Consider the following 17501-nt stretch of genomic DNA (forward strand, 5'->3'; position numbering starts at 1 on the left):
ATAGCCCAAATCACGCACCATCTGCTCAGTCAAGTTTAACCGTAGCATACTAAGACTACAGAGTATACTAGAACCTCTTAATATACTAAGAAATTAGACTCGTATTAGATCCTAGTATACTAAGAGGCCATAGAATGCCAGGGCTGCAAATAAATATTTTTAGTCAATCCGACATCATGTCCGACAGAAATGAAATCCTGTCTATCAAACTCAAAATCCTGTCGGTCATTCAGTGCTTATTTTTATCTAAAATTATAAATTCTTTAAAGTTACGGAGAAAGTGACCTTGGAACAATTTTCGTTACTGTTTAACAGAGAAATTGATTCAATAAAAGTGATCTTAGAAACACCCTTGAAAGTTACAAAGATAGCAAGTTGATATAAGTGATCTTAGAAACACTCTTGAAAGTTACGAAGAAAGCGAGTTGATAAAAGTTAACTTTAAAACACCCTTGAAAGTTACAAAGAAAGCAAGTTGACAAAAGTGATCTTAGAAACACTCTTAAAAGTTACGAAGAAAGAGAGTTGATAAAAGTTAGAAAGTTAGTTAGAAAACACTCTTGAAAGTTGTGAAGAAAGCTAATCAATAATAGTGATCTTAGAAACACTCTTGAAAGTTATGGAGAAAACCAGTCAATAAAAAAGTGATCTTAGAAACAACTGTTAATAAAATTACCAAGAAAGCAGTCAATTAAAGTAAACTTTAGAAACACTCTTGAAAGCTGCAAAGGAAGCGAGTATTAAAAGAATAGGCTAAGTAAGAGACTGAGGTGTAAGAGATTTATCTTCAACTCGCAAGTTAATGGTTTATTCCTCTTTTCATTCGGACATCATGACCGACACAAAAGATTTTCAGTCGGATATGACTGATGACCGACGCTTATTTGCAGCCCTGGTATGCTAAGAGCATGACAATTTTCTCAGCAACAACTTACGAAACAAACTTACGAAAGAAGCCTAGAAGCCTTTATACCGGACAAATTAAAAAAGTAAGCTTCAGAATGACAGGTCGAAACTATGAAGTGACTGGTAATTACCGGTCACCGGCTGTTATTTGCAGCACTAAATTGCAGAAATAAATTATCTTGCCCCTAGGAAACTACTTTGTTGTAAAATCAATAAGATTAATTCAGTAGCACAAGTTTACTCTATTAGTTATTAAGTACAAAGTGCAAATATGTGTTTTCCCTTAAACTTTATATGAAGAGTTAGGGCTATATTACTAAGACCTTGCATACTACTCCACACTTTGTGTGGATGCAGGTAAAACAAGCAGGAAATTAGATATTTTACCTATAAATAAGTTTTGTTCAAATTAGCACGCTAACATTTTCCTGAATTATCATGCGATATCGCTGCGATATCTTGGTAGGATTTGTAAGTCCTTCTGAGCCAGGGGGAGTATCGAGTCAGTGTACTTGCCCATAGCTGGTGGGGTGGTGTATTTCTTAGGTTAAATTGAGTTAGTACAGTGTACTAAAAGGGTGGTCCTCTGAGAAAAATACAATAAAAAAGTTAGTACACTGTACTAAAAAGGGTGGTGTTCTGAATTGATACACACTGAGAAGTTAGTACATTGTACTAATTTCAGTGATAAAAACACACAGACCCAATAAATTCCCATGTATATTTGGAATTTGCCAGGTCCAAGCTGGTGCAAGACCTTCAAGTCAAGGCTGGTTAAGCTATACAAATTGGTACACTGATTTTCTCCCAATGTTTCCTGTTTATTTGATTGGATTTGTTTCAGAGTCGCAGCATGTGCAAGTGGAGACCAGCCTTAAGTCCAATCTTGATTACGTTTTCTTTAAGGCCCTATCTACATTGATTAAAAAAATCTGTATATATTAGTGAAAGCATCTTTTTATATATTTTGTATACTGTAAATCCTTGAATAAGTGCCCCGCATGAATAAGCGCCCCGCTCGAATAAGCGCCCCGCTCGAATAAGCGCCCCCCTTTTAGTTAAAATAATATTATAAGCGCCCCGCTCGAATAAGCGCCCCCTTGAATAAGCGCTCCCTTCCAGGGAGGGGCGCTTATTCAAATATTGTTATTGATTGAATAAGATATTGAGTAGATACTTGTGTCTTAAAAAGAAAGAAAGCAATTAAGAATAAAATGATAGAAATTGTCAATTGGATTTTTCCAATTTTTCTTTTATTCATCCTTTTTTGAAAAATCAACCCTTTGAAACAGTTAAGTTTAAGCAGATTCCAAACTTGTTGATATACGAATTTCTGAAATAAAAAAATAGGCGCCCCGCTCGAATAAGCGCCCCCCTTAGAGCCTGAAAAATTAAATAAGCGCCCGGGTGCTTATTCGAGGATTTACGGTGATATTACATTTGATAAAAGATTTTCCATTCTCTTTTCAAGTCTCTTATTTTCTTTTTCAAAAATGAAAAACTGCTACAGCTTGTGACTTTGCTTTGTCTGTTTCATTGTTTCAGTGTTTGTACTATATAAGGATTCAAGTATTTTAAATATTCAAATCTTTCCCAGTCTTTCCTTTTATACAATTTGGTGCTTTTCTTAGCAAAATGCTTCAAAACCTTTGTATATGCTGGCAATTAAACTTATCTGACCAAGAAGAAATTAGAACAGTGCACTATAAGGGGTGGTTTCTAAACTTATCTGATCAAAAAAACAGCTAGTACAGTGTACTAGAAGGGTGGTATCAAAAATCCAGTCATGGAGAAAAGTCAGTACAGTGTTCTGAAAGGATGGTATTAAAAATCTAGTTGTGGAGAAACGTCAGTACAGTGTACTAATAAAAGGGTGGTGTCAAAGCCCTGGCTGTGGAAAAAATTTAGTACAGTGTACTAAAAAGGGTGGTGGTCTAATTTTTTCGAAAAAAAATCCAAAAATCAAGTTAGTACCTTATGGTCCAGTACACTGACTTGGTACCCCCCTGTCTGAGCAGATAAGTTCCAGCCCAAAGTAGTGGAGTAATTAAATATGCGGAACTGAGTCAATAGGTCGTCACAATTTCCCAAACCACTATAACATCTCATCTTTTTAACATTCAATTCATGTACCAAAGTTTCCAGAGGTCCCTCAACAATTGATTATACCCCTCAATAAATTTTTATTCTTTTAAGGGTAAAAGCAGCCATAAATCTAAAAAACTACCGTTTCCTTAGAAAAATTTGCAAAGTTGCTTAATACCCAATCCTGTACACAAGCATTTAAGCTGAAGTTTTGCAATAGTGGGACAGTAATCAGTTTATTGAAGTTTGCAAAAAAAAATGCCACATACAAGATCTTTCAAATTCAGTTTGTGAATAGAGCAGTAAAAAATACAACTTTTCTGTTTTTCCCTTTTTTTTGCAAAAGTTCCAGTTAAATTAAAATAAAGGGATAATGATAATTGAATACTGTCCACTGATGATCCGTGGCACTATCACAGACCTACCAACTTGAGATGTTCATTTTGAGTATCCGAAATCTCACTCAAAATGAACATCTCAAGTTGAAAAATGAACATCTCAAGTTGAAAATTTTGTCCAAAAAATCGGAAAATCTGGGAAACTTTTTCCCAAAATTGGAAGATTGGGGAATTTTTTTTCTGAAAACCAGAAAATCTGGGAAACTTTTTTCAAAAAATCAGAAAATTGAGGAAATTTTTTTTCAATATGTATCAAAAAATGTGTGAGAAATCAAACTTTTGAAAAAATTGCATGAGACAGTGTTGGAATAGACCTTTTCGCCTTTCCATCTGCCATATTGAATTGTATGCAAAATTATGGTGGCTGAATTGCCGTGGTGGAATTCCCTTGGAAAGTATGCAAAACATATGCAAAAAGAAAGAATATATTAACAGTTCCATCAAAATACCAAAAACATTTTGTTCAACTGTCACCTTCACTTCAAGATAGGCCACCATAGAATGAACTTCCTTTTATAAGATGAACCATATTCATGTGGCTTTCAGCCTTGCACTCCATCACAGAGCCGACTTTTTTATCAGCTGAAACTGATAGAGAGGTTGAAACTGTTTTTCTTTGCTTAGTGGTCAGAGAGGAATAATCCTTTTTCAATCAGTAATTCAAGCATCTATATTATTCCTGTCTCTAAAGAAGGATGTCGGAATTAGACGACAGATGTCAATATTAGACCAACTTACGGTATGCTTTGTCTTTAAGCAGTGTGTCACAAACAGCGATATTTCAATCGCACAGAAGCGCTTCAAAACACCAAATTTTTTGGAGTTTTGTCTCGTTTACCCAAACGCTTCAATCTTGCGTAGACTTTTAGGGGTGAAGACTAGAACCCTTAATACGAGACATTTGCCTCACCGAAAAAAATTATCATCATCAATTTTGTTAAGTATCAGAATCGTTTACTCACTGGAAATACGCAACTTTCTGAAGTTTTGTTTTTTTTCGGTTGTGTTTGATTTTAAAAATAACGAAGATGAAAAGTTACCATCAATCCCACGAGTAAAAGAAAGTATTCCGACTAGTCTACGAAAAGTGCGCTCGCAGCGCATAGAATATCTTGCAAATTAATATATGCATAAAACTGACGAAATCTTTTCTTTTTTATGCTTAGGTGACGTCACCATCGATCCTGACTTGACAATGGAGAACCAAATTTGGCAATGCATAATTATTACGAGCGGCCGAGAAAGATTTGTGTGACGCAAAAATTGCGCGATAAACGAAGCCCTAGAAAAACGCCCACTGAAAATTGCAACTGGGAATTTATTGAATATTTCACTAATGAAGTATGAAACTTTTTATTTTTTGTAATTATTACAAATTCATAATTATTTTTAAATACTAATTTTCGAAAGTCAAAGGACAATTAAAGTAAATTTAAGCTGATTGGGTGGATATTGGCCGGACAGGTGTTTTGCACGTTCTGAGATCGGAAATTAAACGAGAGTAAAAGACGGGGGTGTCTTAGTATGTAATATTAATTCATTATTATTTTTTTTTTTTTTTTTGCGAATGCAAAATGAATTTTTGATTTTTGAATTAAGGAAATATAATATAACTAGCCGGTACCCGGCGTCGCACGCCGGGTTTAGCTGTTTGCTGAACGCATTTAAAGTCCTTTGAGATGTTGGGAAGGTGACTTAAACACGATGAAATCAAAATTAAAGGGAAGAATTCTCTTCAAAGTTTGACTTATCTTTTAACCATACTTTGAAAAAGATTTTTGTGGCAAAAATGATCAGAAAACAGAAAGGGCGTCATTCCCAAATTACACCATACCGGCGACCAGCGACGTCCGAGACGGCTCTGCAATTAAATTTTTTTTCTCGCTTCGCTTGCGTTATATTTGCCGTAGTCCTTGATGTTTAGGAAAACTTTGATGTCAAGATAAGCGGAGTGAAATAATAGACATGACACGCAATTCGTCGAAAAAAAGGCAGCCCGGGGGAGGGGGTACTTAGGCAAGAGAAGGGTATGGGTATGGGTATGTGCCAGCCTTAAAGGTGCCTTTTTTGAAACATGACAGTTTGAAAAATCGGAAAAATCAAACTTCAGTCCCACTAAGAATTGGAAAAATAGGAAAATTTCAACTTTTTGCCCCCAGTAAGATAGAAATTTGGTCAAATTAGTTTCAAAAAGTGAATTAAAATTCACACAATTTCCCTTGTTTCTTCTCCTCTTTATTCTGCTAAGGGTCCGAGGGGCAGGGCCGAAAGTCAGCTCGCAACCATAGTCCCCCCGGAAGGCAGCTAGGATACGCAGACAAAAAAGCGTGATAGATAGCGCAATTTTATGTTGCTTTTTATACAATAACTTCGTCATAACTTCAATAATTTTTCAAATTCAACAATGACTTAGATTTACAGCAAAATAATTATCGACATATATACATGTTTAAAGGTCCCTTTTTACGAAGAAAGAATTCTAGTTTTTACCGCCTTTTGAATGTATTTTTAATGTTGCTGTTGTTCTAACAAACTTGTTATGTGATTCTTGTGTTTATTTATATTTGTTCTTTTCTTAACAGATTCTGCTTAAAAGATTTCTTTTGTTTTGAAAAGAATTTGAATGTCTCAAATCAAATAAGGTCGTTAATTACATTCGAAAACATAAAACAAAAGAAAAGAAAGAAAAAAAAAGAAAAAGTCTAATCTATCAATCAAAACAAATCTTTATAAAACGGGGCGAATCTGATTTAACACATTTGTGGAGCAAGAACAAAATAAAAGTCATCTTTTGGAAGAACAAAAACATTGCGTGCGAAAACGAAAGTAGCACAGACAGAAAGAAAGAAAGAAAGACGACAAAACGACATACAGACTACCACTATTAATATATAGATATATTATATTTGATTGTCAATGCCAAAAAATATTTCTTTACTTTACGAATAATCTCATAGTGTGCAAGGGGGTTCCAGGTCCCACCTAAAAATTTAGGTCCCACCTAACCCTTAAATTCCCACCTTCAATCTAAACTCCTAGATCCCAGCTAAAAATGCTATCCCCACGAAAAATTATACTAATTCGATTAACTAAACAAAAATTCTTAATGTTTAAAAAATAAAAAGGAGAAAAGTTTAGTATAGTAAAAGAATTATTTATAGAATATGAAATTTTAGAAAAAATTATAATTAAATTGGAAATAAGAAAAAACTAACATTAACTTTTATCAAAACACCAAAAATCCCACCTAAAGAAATTAATCCCCACCTTAACTTGTTTCTCCTACCTAAAACCTGAAAATATCCAAATCCCACCTGGAAATTTCCGACCCAAAACATCAAACCCCCCCCCACTATTCTGGTGGGGGTGCACACTATGAATCTGCTGTGTTGCTTCGCCACTTACCCCGGATTGTTTTAGTAGGCACTTCGGTCACGTAAATAAAAACATGTGTATATGTTGAAGCGGACTGTGTGGTCTGACAGAAATTGCAATTACATAAACTATTGTAGAAGTGAACGCTTTAGGACATGTTCATTAAAAAAGGCAAGTTTTTAAGGTTTCTGTGACATTTCATGCCTTTGTTACAAATTTATCCATTTTGATGGTTAACAATTTCTTATCGTAACTCTGATTAGTCTGATGGTTAAGGTGAAGTGTTCTGCTTGGATAATCTAGTAACAGAATTTTTGTTACTTTAAAATATCAAAAGATATGCTAATTTGAACTTTGTACAGTGCTGGATAATGATGTAACATCAACATTTTCAGTTAAGCTGGATAATGATTTCTAGATCAGCTAATCAACAAAACCTATAGATATTTTGACCTATAGAACTTATTAACATTGGATACTATTGTATATAACACAAAAATTTTGTTAAAATATTCACTGGATAATGATGAAACACAACTCAAAGGTCAGAATAGGCTTTTTCATAATATCCAGATATTGTTGATATAAAGAGATGGTTTGAGGGAAAACTCAAACAGTTTCTTGGCCTTAATATTTTTGCATTGGTTGGCAGAACAGGGACAATTGCTTGGCGAGAATCGGATAATTATGTAACATTTTTTGAGAGCTAACCTGAAATAGCTCGTTAAATCAACTGACATTCATACCCCTTTACATATTCCACCATTTCTTTAAATTGTCTTAAAGCTTCATAGGTCTCTTTGGACAGGAGATTTACAAAAGCAGCACATTTTAGTTCTGTTGAACATTTGGTGCATGAAATCATTCTTAATCGACAGATTTTGGATAATTTTGTAACAAAATGCTCTAAAAAAAACCAAATTTGTTACATTTTATCCAATTATTGACAACTATCAAATGAAAGAACTTTTCTTTCCAAGCCTTCCTTTTAAGTTTAAGTGTCTATTAGACATTTCATTTACAATCATTACAAAGGAATAAGGAATATAGCTTCAGTGTTAATTGTACATTATTGGATAACGGCGATGGAACTTTTTTGCATAAAATAATTTGGTTTAAATTGGTTTTATATTGTGGTTAACAGTCATTTGGTCCTTGATTGTTTGAAGCTCCATACTGGAAACAAATGAAAGGATTATAATTAATGATTTTAAAGGAAAACTCATTACTTTGATATCATATTATATAATATTATAGATGTATCTAAAGCATGGGATGGTTATTTCGTAGTTTTATTATTAAGTTGAAGTTTTGGTTTCTTTGACTGCTGTTATTAAGTTATCCAGCATGTGACACTCATAAAAAACAACTCCTGAACTTATGCAATATTAATCAATTCTAAAAATAACATTGGGACTAAGTTTACAGCCTTTTTCAGCCAAAAGAACCGTTAATATACTGATATTATCAATTCTGTTACAAGTTATCCAAAAAAGCGTCATTTAATGAAATTTCAGTAATATTTTAGCATTTCAATATCTTATCTAACTTTTTTATATGTTTATGTTTTAAGTTTCACTTTCTATGTTCTATATCATTGAAGTTATTGAAAGATTACGATTTTCTGACTAAGTTACTTCATTATCCAATATCTTCGTTCTCGTAAGCTAAAACTCGTCCGAATAACAACAGGTGGTAGTTAATGTACTAAACTTTGATAATTTTATTCATTTGTTATGCATTTATCAAAAAGTGTTTTTCCAGCTCAAACTGTATTGAAAAGTTACATTTTTATCCATTCTCGTTCAACTAACCATAGAAAGTGAAATTTGGCCTTTTCAGGGGCTTTGTAACCATGTTACCTAATTATCCAGCAAATTTCTTTGACTTAAGTACAATATTTTTTGATTTATTATCAAAAAACGATAAAACGACAGAGCTTGTCTTTTTTAATGAACATACAGTGGGGCTTTCGCATGTCTTTACGTGTGCGCGAGGCTCACGCGCTACGAGTACAAAATGTATAGGTGTTAGAAATCCAATTTATTCAGACTCGTTTAATGCGAGTGCTTTTGATCTCCCTCCCAACACTCAACTCGTACCTTTTATAAAAGGCCTATTTAGTTTAGTATAATAAAGTACGTGCTATTCAACCGCCGATTAATAGGAAAGCAAAGCTATTTATTTTGAATTAATAGGGAAGCCAGTGAGTATTTTAGTGACGTATATTTCAAAGCCTCCTATCTTATTAAGTAAAGAAAATACAGCTGAAACATTTGTGAAAAGTCTTTTATTTATTGAATAATTAAAGCGTCCAAAGGATGAGATAATAAACAATATCCAGGGTTTCAATTATAGCTTCGCACTTTTAGATTTTAGCGATCCAAAAAGATTTCCTAACTAAAAATACGAAGTTAAAAAACTATAAGAGAACACGTATTTTGCTACTCCTTTCATTTGTTTATCAATTGCTTTATAAACTGACTACTTCGCTAATTTAATCACTTGTTTATATATTGCTTTATCTACTTGCCATTTCGCTACTTTATTCACTCGTTTATCTATTGCTTTTTCTACTTGGCTACTTTATTAACTCGTTTATCTATTGCTTTATCAACTTACCACTTTGCTACTTTATTCACTCGTTTATCTATTGCTTTATCAACTTACCACTTTGCTACTTCATTCACTCGTTTATCTATTGCTTTATCAACTTGCTACTTCGCTACTTTATTCACTCGTTTATCTATTGCTTTCTACTCGACTACTTTATTCACTCGTTTATCTAATGCTTTTTCTACTTGCCACTTCGCTACTTTATTCACTCGTTTATGTATTGATTTATAAACTCGCTACTTCGCTACTTTATTCACTCGTTTATGTATTGCTTTATAAACTCGCTACTTCGCTACTTTATTCACAGGCCATTTTTCATGCCCTTTTAGCGTCCGGTCATCGGACGCTGCCTCTCCTAAAATCTCTAAAATTTTGGTAATAACAGCCTTTTTAGCGGAAGAACACAAGAAAAAGTGCCCTTTTTGGCCACCAACAGACGCTGCCCTGCCTTTCTAAAATATGGCCGGATTCACTCGTTTATCTATTGCTTTATCAACTTCCCACTTTGCTACTTCATTCACTCGTTTATCTATTGCTTTATCAACTTGCCACTTCGCTACTTTATTCACTCGTTTATCTATTGCTTTCTACTCGACTACTTTATTCACTCGTTCATCTAATGCTTTTTCTACTTGCCACTTCGCTACTTTATTCACTCGTTTATCTATTGCTTTATAAACTTGCTACTTCCCTACTATATTCACTCTTTTATGTATTGCTTTATCAACTTACCACTTCGCTACTTTATTCACTTGTTTATGTATTGCTTTTAAACTCGCTACTTCGCTATTTTATTCACTCGTTTATGTATTCCTTTATAAACTCGCTACTTTGCTACTTTATTCACTCGTTTATGTATTGCTTTATAAACTCGCTACTTCACTACTTTATTCACTCGTGAAATGCAACCGATACATTAAACATATAAACAAAGTATTGCCAATAGTGGTTAAACGAGGAGGTAAAGCTTCAGGACACTAAAAATGATAGCTACTTTCATTGACGTTTTTCATCAGTGTTTTTTGTTAACATTGTCAGCGTAACAAAATAAGGGTTAAAATTTTTTTTCCAAAGCGAATCTACCAGAATAAATTTCTGGACAGGGGAGACAATTTAAAATGTCCAGCATTTGTATATATTAATACGTCACATTCAGATCAGGAAGTCTTAATTTAATATTTTCATTAAATTTCTAGTTGTTTCCATTATATTTGTATTTTATTTAATTTTCTATTATTCAATTCTTTTAATAGAAACAACATTTGTTTCCGTTGTTTCCTTACTACATTTCGAAATCTTAGACCGAAAGAAAAGTAAAAATGAATTAAAAAGGAGAAAAGAAAAAAGTTTACTTTCTTTCATTTGATTTCAAGCCTTTTTAGTTCCATCCTAAGCACAATAGAATTTTATAAAACGGTTTTAAGCAACTGTTAAGCATCCAACAATAGGAGCACTCGCACATAAGAAGACTTGCGACACTCAACACGCAGACTATTGTTTTCTGTTTGCACTACATAATAGCTAGCAAATTATAATATGCTTTTGACCTGTTTTAAATAGTTTGAGTGTCTCTATTAATTTGAGGCTACGAGTCGCCAATAAATAGGTTTTCAATAGTGAAAGAAGCCGCTTGCGAGTCTCTGACACGCAAGGTTCGCGTACGTGTAAAGACATGCGAAAGCCCCACTGTATGTCCTTTAGACGAATGTTTGGAAAATCAAACAGACAACTTTTGTGAGAATGTTGAGTTTTGTTTATATATATGGCTGTTTGTGTCGCAGTGTTAAGAACAAATTTCTAAAAGGCTTTTGTTGTTCTATGAACATTTCTTTTTGGATTAAGAAGTTCCATCTTTTATTGTTCTAATGATTATAATATTTCTTTATAAAAGATGCTTTATTTTTTTTTTAATCTTTGTGTAAATGTAAGCATGCGTATGTTTTTAAAATGTTCGGCGTCCAAAATTCCTTGTATGCAACACGTCACCGGACTGACACCGGACTTATTGCGTCCGGTGTAGCGAAAGGATACTTTTTGCCACCGGACAAGGTGCGTAGGCAGGGTCCTATTGATTCTTATCAAAAAAAAACAGGACAACACAATTTTTACAACACAACAACACACACAAACAAAAAAGTTCAGGTCTAAAATTTTGATTGATGATGTGAAAGATTCCATGTTACATTCTAAGGATCAGGATATGAATGAGTACTTACAAAATGAAAAACATATCCATAATCACTTCACTTCACGTTCTTCACGTTCTTGCACTCAGTTGCACTCATGCATGTGTTCAACTTTTGGAACTTTTTTCAGGCAAAAATAAAATTGTTTTGATTGTAAATTTACCCGATTTCCCGAAATAAAAATCGGACTTAAAACGCCTTTTCAACTCCCGCCCTCCTTGCGGTTGTGACACCGCCCTGATATAATAGCGAGTAGTTTATTTTTATTTTGCAAGCTTTAGATTTAGATGAAATTGAGAGGACCGTGAGGCTGCTGGTATCCACCAGGGTGGGAATACTAGGTTTGTGAGATTTGAAAATTTGGAGTCGAATTTTGAGACTTTACAGAGACTCAATGTGCTTTTTAATTGTTTTTGTTGTATCCCTTTTGACTTTGAGGGACTTTTGAGGGTGTGAAAAAGAGACCCTTACCCATAACCGGCACCCATTTTGCCTAAGTACCCCCCCCCCGCCCGGTGGGCATCCACTAGCGGATTCGTGCTCCTTATACACACAACCTGTGATTTTGTAGAGGTCTGCCATTCAGACTAAGAACCACTAGTAGTAATAAAATAGTCTTTAGCTCACTACTTTGGGTACTTATCCTATCGGAGGTTAAAGTTTTTCATCAGAGAAAATATTTATTCGAGATGTGATACTCACTACGAGCTCACTAATGATGAGGCGGGTGTGCGGCAGTTTCAGTTTTGATAGAGTAAAATCAAAAGGTAAATATTAACACTGACCAGCATAGCAAGACGCACGCCCCCAGTCAACTTTCAAATCACACAATCGCGCAAAAAACAATTCCAAATTACGTTATTACGAGTTAAATTTCTATTCTATCTGGATCACGTTGATCACGTTGGTTCCTCCGATCACGCAATTTAAAATCTTAAGTCACGAAATTTTGAACTTGAAAAAACAATTAGCTACTAACATGTAATAGTTTTATTATAGCCGAGCTTGAGAATCATTAAGCAGAACTTGTAACATGTATTATGTGTATAATTATGTCAGTCGACTTGAATCATGATACATTACTCACATTTCACTGGATGCATTTTCGCTGTGAAATTATCCGCAAAATTTTCTGACCGCGTTCTGAGACGGAGGCTAATTATGCCATCCACGAAAACTGCTGCGGGAAGTTTACACTTACTTTCTCCAAATTCTTTCATATATGATGTAGGCTTCTGCTCATCCTCTAGCGAAAAAAGTTTCTTATAGGAGATTTATCTATAGAGGTTTGCGAATCAAACTATATATGATGGTGAATATTCTGACGATTATCGAAAGCATAAAAAATGAACAGGGTTTACACGGTAGGAAAAGGGCTGGTTTTTAGCTTTCCAATAATTCTATTAATAAAATTTAGTAAAATTTAATACTTCATCCAAGAGAAACGTTCTATGATGGGGAAGGTTAAATAAATACAATATGCGAATTAGGTAAAGTATGTTTAAAATATTACTTGTATTAAATCGTAAACCTTAAATCAAGCATGAATCAAGCTATAGTTCCATCAAATGCAAAGATACCCTCACAAAAACGTCCGTTGACCGGCTCTCTGTCAATACGACCTTGGAACTGTTTATTTTCTCAATCGAATTGAAAAGAATGCCCTAAGTTTTTTAAAACCGATTCCTGTTAAAAATTGTCAACAATTGCATAACAAATTGAGGCTAAGCGGCTAAGCTTTCTTCGATGTTCGATGGTTTTTTTCTGGAACGGATTTCTAAAACCAACCTGATTCGAGGTTCCATATTTTCAATTTGTAATGTTTTGAATTTTGTAATTTACTGATTTAACATATAACTAGCCAGGTTAAAACATGGGAAAAATTATAATGACTGAAAAACTGTACTTGGCCCATTACATTACAACAGTTATTGCATAATTTGGCAACTAAACCTAAAATTGTCTTTTTTGGGATCTTTTCTACCTTTTACCCAATGCTCAAAACGTTCACACGACCCCTTCTCACAGACCTACTGGGAACTCTTCTCGCTGGAAAAATTGGCCAAAATATCGTCCCGGTGGAATTATATTCTAATCTTTGTCCCCGCTGAAAATGATCAAATAAGCAAATATTTTACTATTTTTTCCATCCCCACTGATAGAAAACAATGGAATTCAAATCCCTGGTCATAAAAAAGACAGGAATATCGATCTCCATCGAGTTTTGGTCCGTTATTTTTACCCCCAATGACTGATAAAATCCCACCGGGTCTGTGAGAAAAGGGTGTGTCCACAAAAAGACCATATTTATGCCCGAAGTATGCAATACATTTTAAAGTCAGTTGAGAAGATTTCAAGATGAAGATATTTCATAAAAAGTTAAGAATCAATGATGATTACAATTTTTCTGGAATCTATCTAACCCTATTCAATCTAGGCTTTTAGGGGCGGTTCAGAACTAGGGGAGGGGGCCTTTTCCTGTACCACCCCTTAACTTTTGATTTAGTGGGTCTTTTTGGATGAAATTTGACACACAAGATCCTTGTCACATAAGGTAACCTTTGACAAAAATATTTTTTTGATCATGCCCAAAGTGAGCAAAAACCGAAAATTTCCTTTGTTCTTATAAACAGCTATTGTATTCTAACAGAGGCTTTAAAAAAAGTTCAAATTGCTAATTCTATCCTAAATATTCAATAAATTACGGTTTAAACGATATATTTGACATAAAAAATAAATTTGTATTGGAAAAGTGTCAATTTGTCAAAATGTCATCATGCTCAACATGTGAAAATATTTAGGTGTCAAAATTTTTTTTTATTTTGAAGCTAAATAAAAGTTAGTGATTTACAGAAAATTTCATGACAAAAGCTCTAATATTTCAGGAGCTACTGCCAATAATTTGACCGAACAGAAACAGCCCCCACCCCTAGGCCGAATAGGGCTAAAGCTTTGTATTTATAGGCCAGCATATTCGAGTTTTGAAACAATAAATTAATAGTTTATTTTTGTGAAAACCTTTTACAGCCACAGTGGAACTTTTTCTCTCAGTGAAAGTGAAAATTTCTATCTAAATCTTAATGAGGATAGAATATCTATTGTTTCTCCTCAAAAAACGCCAGTGTTGGATGGTACACGTTTTTTTTTTATATAAGGAACCTTAACTTTGCTCTGAGCCAGGAGTTCCTTATTTTTACAGAGAATTTCAGCCTCAAAGTTCCTTATCGAGTTCCTTATTTACATAGCTGCTAAGTTTGGATTCGCAAAAATTGGATTCCTTAAAACTTGTTTTCTTATTCTCAGCCTGAGCAGTTCCTTAACAATTCTTTATTTTTTGGACCATTTTCAGCCTCCAGTTCCTTATAAACGTGTTCCTTATTAAAAAAAACGTGTATTTGAGGTTTAAATTTTATTGTTTGAATATCTAAAGCTCAGAAATTGAGTTAGCTTTCTTTATTTACATTGGCTTTACTCTGAACTCCGATCAATTATTGCATTTGGAATGTTGAAAACGTCAAAGTGTTTTCCTCCTACTACCCTGTCTTACAGGGCATTTATTTCGGCAATTTTTTCCAGATGGGCTGGGGTTCCCCGGAGCTGTTTTCATACACCAGGGACGATCTTCTGGTCAATTTTTCGCTCTTGGGAGTGAGTCCTTTCGGGTATGTGATAGTGTGGTATAAAAGAGCTTATTTTTTTCATTTAGTCACTTTAGATATTAAAAGGTCTATAAAGCTTTTTCGAGGTATGACCTTATGAAAATTGGTACAAATGCTCTCCATCATAAAACAAAGTTCCAGGATCATTTTCGAAAAAAATTATTTAAGTTCAAATTGTCAATACCCCCTACCCGTAAATCTATTCAAAAAAATAAATTTTTACCAAAAAGCCATTTTTCAATAACGTTAGGAGTCAAAAATCTTAAAATGTTTGAAAAGAATTTAAAACCTTATCAAAGATACTAGATACGACCTTTTCAGCTTTATTAATATTACAGAAAAACTAGTAGCTCTGATGATATTTTCACCGAGATTTTCACTTCACTTAAAATATCAAACATAGATCTTGTACACTCCTTTCTCACAGACCTGATTGGACGCCCTCCCACTGAAAAATGGACCAAAATATCGCCCCTATTAGAAAATTATACTCCAAAATGCTTGTCCCCGCTGAAATTAATAGAATAAACAAATCCTCACTGCAAAAAATTGTGTATAATTTTTCTATCCGAACTGAATTTCTGATTTCAGATCCCCAGCATTAAAAAAAATAAAATTTCTAAATTTGGCGAGAATTAATCTTGGCGAGCGACCAATTTTTGTTTAATATTTTAGCTGAAAAAAGAGGAAGATAGGGTTTTTAGAAGAATTAGAGACTATATTGAAAGAAAATTAAATTTGGTGAGAATTTATTATGGCGAATGACCTATAAATTTCTTTCCACCAAAATTTCTTCCCTTTAGGTAATTAAGTAAAATTAGATCTTGAAGATGAATGAATGTGAAACCCGAGAGAGATATTCTACTCTTGTATTTTTGAAACTAAACTTTTTTTAAATTAAAATTTTTCCGAAAAAAGAAATGTATATAGTTCTCCATGAAATAATCTTCAACCCTCGCAAGATTCTTCATGTAGAAATATCAAGGCCGCATACATATACAAATTTAGGTTTGGTTTTACGAAATAAATAATCTTAAAAAAATTCTTGCAATTTCTCTATTTTCTTTATAACCTTTTAGAGTTGGAACACTTGGGTAGTATTGCAAATAAAACCTGGAAAAAATGACGGAATTTCGGGCATATGTGACAATCTTCCCCTTGCTTAAGATATTTTACGCTTTTACAGGGGTAAGAGCATTGAGTTTCAAGCCCGAAGGGCTAGAGGTCAATCTCTAACCTATCTCAGGCAAGAAAAATTGAAGCCTTAAAATATGCGCCGTATTTTTGATGACGGATTGAATCTAGCAATTCCTTTGTTTTCGAGTGATATATTTTTCGAAATTAAGCGGTAAATTTTAGTTTCAATCTGTCATTTGTGTAAAAACCAGGCGGGTCGCTCAAGGCCGCGCAACTTTGGTAGGATTTGTTGGCTTCAAATCCTACCAAAGAGATTGACCTCTAGCCCTTCGGGCTTGAAACTCAATGGGTAAGAGTATATTTATACCTTTAGGTTAATACTTGAGCCTTTGCTGATTTTCTTGGTAGGTGGCTGAAATCCCATGACCAGGCAAAGCCATTTTTGATGCTACGACATTTTCATGAATGAAAAGCCACACAACATAATCTGATTATTCCACATATGTTTTAATTAATGCGTGAATGACGTCCTATACATAATTGGCTAATGACCTTCAACATGATTATGCAAAATTCGTAACAGTAAATACTCTATTTCCTGTGTTATTGAGCAACGCTAGAACATTCTCCATGTTTCCCGGTCACTTTTTAAAGTTATTTGATTATATTTTGCACAGCAATGCACTTTCAAATGTTTTTATATCACCTAAGATGCGATTGTATTAATGAGTTCTTAAAGTATTTTTAGAGGGCCTTGATGAGATTACACAGTGTTTACTTTATTCTTGCTTATATTGCGAAAGTAAGAGTTGCGAGTGTTTGTAGAAATGATTCCAAATAGACTATACTCTCGGGTACCTAATAGCCAGGGGAGTTGGAATAAGCTAGGGGGAAAAAAATCACAAAACTTCATAAGCAGGGGGGGGGGGGAGAGGTTGGAATAAAAATACCCTGGGTGGAAAATTTTCAAAAAGGAGGCTAATACTGTAGAATTAAGACAAAAGAGAGCACTTTCAAAAATATTTTTCTAAAAAAATTAATTAGTGGGGGGGGGGGACTACAGCTATTAGGTACTCGACAGTATTCGTTTTACATAGCACCACCATTTCTACGTCCAATGTTCATCGGCACTAGATGTC

At 34.0% G+C, this 17501-nt stretch overlaps 1 protein-coding gene across 1 annotated transcript in view; it reads right to left on the minus strand.

Moving 5' to 3' along the window:
* The window catches only part of LOC136822619 (mitogen-activated protein kinase kinase kinase 15-like), a 54041-nt gene extending 42322 nt beyond the window's left edge, over positions 1–11719 (minus strand). Inside the window, exon 1 of the mRNA XM_067078887.1 lies at positions 11597–11719. The gene's annotated coding sequence lies outside the window, so the exon portion shown is untranslated. The remainder of the gene's footprint in view (positions 1–11596) is intronic.
* Positions 11720–17501: the final 5782 nt, after the last annotated feature.

Source organism: Clytia hemisphaerica, unplaced genomic scaffold (assembly GCF_902728285.1).
Source record: "Clytia hemisphaerica strain Z4C2 unplaced genomic scaffold, Clytia hemisphaerica genome assembly, whole genome shotgun sequence".
NCBI classification, from domain to species: Eukaryota; Metazoa; Cnidaria; class Hydrozoa; order Leptothecata; family Clytiidae; genus Clytia; species Clytia hemisphaerica.